General features: G+C 40.8%; 1 non-coding gene across 1 annotated transcript; it reads left to right on the top strand.

Annotated features, from left to right (window-relative positions):
* The first annotated feature begins 1,741 nt into the window (after nucleotides 1-1,741).
* Nucleotides 1,742-1,814, top strand: trnar-acg (transfer RNA arginine (anticodon ACG)). Its single transcript has one exon. It is a non-coding gene; the product is annotated as a tRNA-Arg (tRNA).
* Nucleotides 1,815-7,352: the final 5,538 nt, after the last annotated feature.

The raw sequence follows: 7,352 nt of genomic DNA on the forward strand, positions 1-7,352 counted from the left end.
TTGGCCCAAACCATGCGGAAAAACACCACAGCTGGGCGCCAATGTTACATGCAGACACCTGCTGAAACATTTGGATTCATGACTCCCGTCTCCTCACTGAGGAGCGCACTGCAATCAGAGTCATTCTAGTGTGATCAATGCCACACCGCTGAGGAAGACCATGCATGCTGAAGCAGTGATGTGGGGCTTTATTGATATTGCCTTGCATGCATACCAGACATTGGTGTTTCAGAGCTGCACGTATCACATTTGATAGGAAGTGGATCCGATACTGCCTTAATGTGCTGGTCACACTGGTTGGGAAGGCCAATGACAAGAAGGGAAAAAAAGCGTATGTGTGTACATGTATAGAAATGAACAGAGCAGTGTGTGTATTATCAAGTGATTGATCGGCTACACGCATGGCTCCAAGGGAAGACATAGGGAGAGGTCAAACAAGACTGTTCCAAATAGACCTGTCGGAATGAGCCTCGGGGAGGCCTAACTGGTTAGACAAGGGCAATACTTTTTTACCACAAGTGCCCTTGTTTTACTGTGCACGGGCTGGACAAGCCCATGTATTATTCACTGGTCTCACTGGGTGATAAATGGGAGGCCTCCATTCTAAGCAATGGAATATTCACACCAGTGCTTATCTCTTTTAATCCCATGACTGCAGGCCAAGTCACTGAATTAGTGGGCAAGGCATAACAGTGCCATTTAAACTGCAGGGGCAAGGTTGTTTAACTAGGAGCTATTTCCAAAAGCTCTTTTTTGATGAATACGTCTGGCGGCGTTAGCTAGTGTTCTTTTTAGGACGTACAGTATTTAAAAAGAACACGTGTTTTTATGCTTTGGAATAAATCACAATTATGCCCGTGCACTGTATATTACCTGTAGCAGTTTGTTTACCATCTGTGCGCTCATTTATTTCCCTTCCCCTCTGTGTTTTATCTACAACATAAAACCAAAGAATACACATATCTGCCAGCACGTGGTTATTTTTATTAAACTATTGCTAACACCAGCAACCGTATGGCAATATTTTAATGACCAACTCGTGTCATCTCATAGAACTCGCAGTGATGAGTTTCTTTTATTTGGGGCTATAAAAAGATAATTAAAAAAACTTCACACTCTTATGTCTGTATATAAGAACATGATGTTTGGGGGTCTGTAAATGTACAAATAATAAGGAAGAGAATGAAAGCTTTATTGATCCATTAAGGAAACTCTCTCCATGTATAGAGTGAGTTTATATAAATCTATATATAAGTGAGTGCCTTGATCGGAACAGGATTATTAACCTACGGTGTTATTGATGGTGGGAGGAACCAGAGCTCCCAGAGGGGTTCTGCACTCAAATGGGAGAACGTACAACAACTCCAAATCTCTGGCCAAGTTCGAACCCATTTGTGTTTCTTTTCCCTCCGCACATAATTTATTTGAACCAATTTGATTTTATGTTCATATCAGGAGCTTAATACACATTCAGATCCTTTTACTTACAGAATAAGATTATTCTTTGCTTAACTTCATAGAAAAGATGCTTGCACAAACAAATAAAGGCCTCAGATACAAAAAAGAAGTTGTTTAGTCAAAGGATAGCATTTTGCAAGGGATACTGTAACATTTCAATCTCTATCTAAGGAAGGAAAAGAAGCCAGTCAAAGGCTAAAAGCAAACTCTTGTACAAACTCTTGCTTTAACCAGTCTCAATCTAGGTTGTTTCTGATTTAAATGCATGACCTGTTTATTCACAGGGCCAGTGGCGCAATGGATAACGCGTCTGACTACGGATCAGAAGATTCTAGGTTCGACTCCTGGCTGGCTCGAAGTGTGTTTTTGACACCTGATTTGAAGGAGGAGGTGGAATAATCAGGATATGAAGAAAGAAAGAGGTTAGTTTAGGTTAGGGATAGAGATTAAAAGGAGCTAACAAGTGGAGAGCACTACTTAAAGCTGACAACAGTGATGGACAAAAGATAGATGAAGAGTGAAACTTTCAATAACAAGGGTTATTTCCTCACATGTAGAAACTACAGAGGAAACAGTTGAGGAACCACACCATGCAGATATGGTAAAAGAGTGAGCATTATTAAGGCATCATGCAAAAAAAAGAGAGCACACTTGTTTTGTGCTGATGGAGAAGGTCAGAAAGAGCTTCACTGTTTCTTCATGTTTCTAGAAAAAGGATATGATAAGAAGGCAGAAGAGGGACTGTGGTACTGCATAGAAACAGGAGGTGGGTGCAGGGCAGGGAGGGACAGAGCGAGACTGATGTCATCAGTACATCAGTTTGTAAGTGGCATTTTAAATGTTCACATTACAACTTGCAAGATGTGATTAGTGGCATACCACAAGTTATTTTATTAGCATCTGCACTGTAGACCTACCTTAACTTTACCTTACATTACCTTAGAGCTAATATAGCTACTATATAAAAAAAATAATCAATGTACTGTTCAACAAACTACTTCCTGTCTTGCTAAAAAAAATCCCAATAACTCCATGCAGCCCTGCCATGGTCATATTTCAGCAGTTTGGAAGAAGCTGGATCCTGTAGTCCAACTACACCGCCAGCCTTTGTTTTCCCTGCACAGAAACTGGATGTCTGCCACGGAGCTTTCTAGAATACTAATGACAGTGGTTAGCGAGTCAAAGTTACTGACCTGAGGTGCCGAGATAGAGCACAGAGCAAGGAGTGGTGGAGCTGAAGCTCAGCCATAATAAGACTGGAAATGTCATAGTTTATTACCTCTGGTGTGGATTGCACTCCACAGGTTGTGGCTGATAGCGAACTCCACTCATTCCCTATTCATCCTGCTGTATGGATTAAGGGTGGATGATGACGGGGGGAATCTCGACAGTCAGTGCAGACGGGGAAAATGTTTTGCATTCTTTCTCCCCTGTTGGAAACATGTCTGAAAGGCATGCTGTAGTTAGTGTTGGACTCCAGATGAAGCTCTGCTTAGTGGATTGGCAGAGAAGGAGCACCTGAACAGCCTCTGGAAGCAGCGTGTCTGGGTTTTTTGGTTGTTGTTGCTTGTTTTTTTTTACTTCTTCATCCCATTGTTCACCTGCCCTTTTTTCTCGTGTTATGTTTTTGTTTGTTTCATTTTGGAACTAACCATGTTTCTGGCAGCCCATTTCTCCCATTTGCTCTGCCCATCATCTCCCAACTTTTCCAGTTTCATTTTAATTCTGTTCCACCCTCTTCCTTCTCTCTCTATCGCCTTGTCTCTCTGCAGGTGGGGAGGCTTGGAAGAAAAAAAACCTGAAAGAAAAAATGAAAGAAAGGCGGCTATGCTTCTTTTATGCCCCTCGTGCCTTTCCTCGAACAAGGCGAGGGTTAGACTTGTCAGGCAATTAATGTACCTGCACATGGCTACATGGATTGGAGGATAACCCCCCCCCCCACACACACACACACACACACACACACACACACACACACACACACACACACACACACACACTCCTTCATTTGTATCAGGGTTAGAGTAATTACCCCCCGTGCAGCTAATCTATTTCTGCAGCTACTGATTCATCTTCTGCATCTTCTCAATCTGTTTGAGGTGGTCTCGCATATTTAATCTTTTTTTTTTCCAAAAGTCACTTTTTATTCAGTTTTTTTAAATCACTGATTGCAAAATCTTTGATTTCCAGCATGAATTTCAGCCGCTCTAAGAGTTTAGCTGAAGCCCGGGCTTTAATCCTTACCGTACATCAACCACTTGGTAATAATCCATGCGCAGAGATTCATGCATTAATGCAACAAGGTATAAATATTAATCATAAAACACAAATTAACATTGAAGCAGATTATAGATAAAAGCAGCCGTGGGAAGAAATGAGGGGTGAAACTTTTTTAAGTCGGAAAACTTTTGAAATTTTACAGAAAAAAGTAAATCCGCACAAAAAGAAGTGAACAACAATGCAATGCTTCACACACGCTGCTCAAGTGTAAAATTAAAACATTTATTATGTCGGTGCGTCTCTTTTTTTCCCCTCCTATCACGCGATTCCTATCTTCACAACATCGAGTGACTCCTGAATTTGTGTGTCTGTATAACATTGTTCCCCTAAAAATGCTTTTTAGAAGGTTTAAATTGAACAGCTACTGAGTACACACGTTTCCAAGATAATATCCAAAGTCCAAATGCTGCCTATTTTTTGTGGAAGAGCAACATTGCCATCTATCACTGAGAAACAGTAATGCAGCACACACAGGAAATAAAAGAGTTGCATGTAAGCTGTTCAAAGTTGGGTTTTTTCTGATGTCTATGAAAACCTCAAAGCGTCCAACTAACCTTTTAATATTTCTCCTGCACAAACGACACTGTTTTTATCTTACCTGTCTGTATTCTATAGCACAAAAACCTTAAACATCACTGTTACAACAGCACGAGGAAGCTAGATAAGCCAAAATAATGAACAGACAACAACAACAAAGGGGTTCATCTACACCAAACTCCTATCCCTCTGTGTGCAGTTCTGCTACGGTGGCCTCAGATGAGAATACTCCACGTTCAGTGTGAGATTTATTCATTCCATTTACTTCCAGGTGTTTTATTTTCATGGGATGAGGTGATGCTGCACATTGGTCCTGTCCTAAAAGTCCCACCAATGGCTTGTGTGGATGTGATTTCATTTATCCCGACTAATTCACTGAAGGGTTCGGGTTATTTAGTGGCCTGCCAGTGTGAGAGACCACAAATGAAGATGGCCAGAGTGCTTTTATTTGGTGCTGTGTTTGCAGTGGTGGCATCATTGCGTGATGTGCGACTTTTTTCCCCTTCTTTTTATTAGCATGCAAATGTATAAAGCACATCCATGTACAAAGACACCGTCGTCACCACTGGCAGAGATAGTTTCTTTCCTAACCATAATTTCATGCATAATGTCACAGATCTGGATGCCGCGCGGCCCAACTGTTCTCCCGTGAATCCTAATTCCACATTCAGATCGCTTTATTTCTGAGACGCCTCTGCAAATCGTGCCCTTAATTAATCGGAATGATGCATCGATTCCAACTTCCCTCTTCCCTTTCCTCGACAATTTTAAAGGGCTTGTGAGGAGCGCGTGAAGAAATGGAAACACAATCAAAGCAGTGGAACTACCCAGGGAAAAAAAGGATACGACTTTATCAGATGTAGCATTTGATTACCCCGCCTGTGCTTAAAAATCTGCAGAGAAGAATGTTAAAAAAAATGTTAAAACTATGCAGGAGTTCAAGTGCGTGTCTGTAAATGCACATCTACCAATCAGAAGTTCCAGCGGGTCTCGGTCGCCTATTTTTCAAGCTTAGTTTGCCAGGTTTTCTTTGGGGGAGCTTTTTTTTCAGCTTTGGCTACCTTCTGGTCTACTTTCCCCTCCCTCCATCCTTTGCTCTTCAGCTCTAACAGCCCCTGACAGCTGGAGATGAAATAGAAATTTTGATATCAAACACCTACACAAAGGAGGGCTGACCTTTGATCAGCGTGCTGTTTGATGTTGTGACATAAAATTTGCATCATGGGAGCCCTGGCAGCGGACGTTACCGCAAAAAGGGGTAATGCCAGAGCCCTGTCAGGGAGCCGCGAAGGTCAAGGGCCTATTAGGAAGGAACAAGCCCTCTAATCCCACACAAGGGCCCTGCAAAGCATTTGATGTTCAATGCACAGAAATAGAATGAAAAATTGAGCCCTGAGAAAAGAGCAAAGACATTAAGAGGTTATTTCGTATCAGCCGCTGAGTGAACAGGATAGGCAGGGCATTATAGAATTGTTCTTATTATACTTGATGTTGTGTTTAGATCAAAAAAATTCATAACCTCAGCTGGTCAAACAAGATTATGCTCTGCAAGTCAGTCGCTCTCGCCTTGTTGAAAGCAATAACCTGTGTGTCTTTAAAGCATTTCGTACTACACAGATCCTCGCCAGAAATAACACTGGCGTGCTCTCTCAGGTGTGTGGCGGCGCGGGCTACTTTAGAGCATATGGCACGCTCCGTCTGAATGTTGTCTATTGATCTGTGGACAGGTTGATCAGTGGAGCTCTGAAGCTCTTTAATTATTCAAGCTGGCACGTCATTTTTCATGCTCGCTGTTATTCCACAAGACCAAAAATAAATGTGTCACTCCCACTTTCCATCTTTCATCTGGCCATCGGCTTGCAGCCTCATTAGCTGCACAGCACAGTTGAAGGAGGAAAGGAAAGGAAAGGAAAGGAAAGGAAAGGAAAGGAAAGGAAAGGAAAGGAAAGGAAAGGAAAGGAAAGGAAAGGAAAGGAGAGAGAAGTTGACATACATTCCTCATCCCTTGTTCAGCACACGCTGTTTAACAGGTCTGCTGCACTATGTCAGACAATCATTTGATCTCATTTCAGGCAATATCATCATCTTTCCTCTCGGTCCTGTAATCAATACCCGGTATTTCAGTTACATTTTTGCTCTCACTTTAAAGCGCAGTCGTGATGCATGCCAAAGACTTTTATAATACGCTGAAGACAGTGTTTTGTTTGGTTAATTTATGACAGTTACTCATATCAACTTTGACTTTTTAAGGGAACATCCTGAAAAATGCGTTTGATTTACTCTCTTACAGGTTTTTCCTCATATTACTCCACCCCTGCACATCTGCAATGAAGCGCTGTCCAGAAAAAAACACAGAGGGATATGCTTATATTACTTTTAAATATGTAAGCTTGACTTGAGAAAATCTGTTTTACTTTGGCTTTGACTGAAATTAAACGTGGATTTTTTTCCACAGAAGGAGACTTTCTGTTTGTCGTCACATACACTGACATAGTGTGTAAGATGATATAGCTTTTATTAGTCCCACAGTTGGAAAATTCACATTATCACAGCAGCAAAAATGAAAAGGAACAAAATAAACAGATGCAGCAATAAAAAAAAGATAACCTATATGAAATATACACTAAATGAAGCAGGAAGGAAAGTCTATATTACACAACGTAGAAAGAAATATCACTTAAATATAAGCACAGTGGTTCAATGTGAATAGAAGAAGTATGAAAATCTTGAAAATGTTACCTAAAGTCTATCTAACTAATATTCACATACGCAATACAGGTTAATACAGAAAAATACTACTTTTTGAATATTTAATAATCTCTCATTAACTTTAAATTATTATTCCTGGTGGATTAATGGCTTTTCCCCATTAAAGCAAAATTAAGAACCATAAGAACTAACATTAGCATTAACATCAGCTTAGACTGATGCTCAAAAATGATACAGTAACTTGTTTAATGTTGCTTGTGTTGAATCTATGTTTAGGCGCAAGCCCTGATCAGTGCATCGTCTTTTTCATTGTCTATCCCATAATCACTGCATTTTGATGAAACCTGCCCATAATGTGAGCTGATAAC

Source organism: Rhamphochromis longiceps, linkage group LG5 (assembly GCF_057381845.1).
Source record: "Rhamphochromis longiceps isolate RC_006_pf linkage group LG5, R_longiceps_female_GT1.1, whole genome shotgun sequence".
Lineage (NCBI taxonomy): Eukaryota > Metazoa > Chordata > Actinopteri > Cichliformes > Cichlidae > Rhamphochromis > Rhamphochromis longiceps.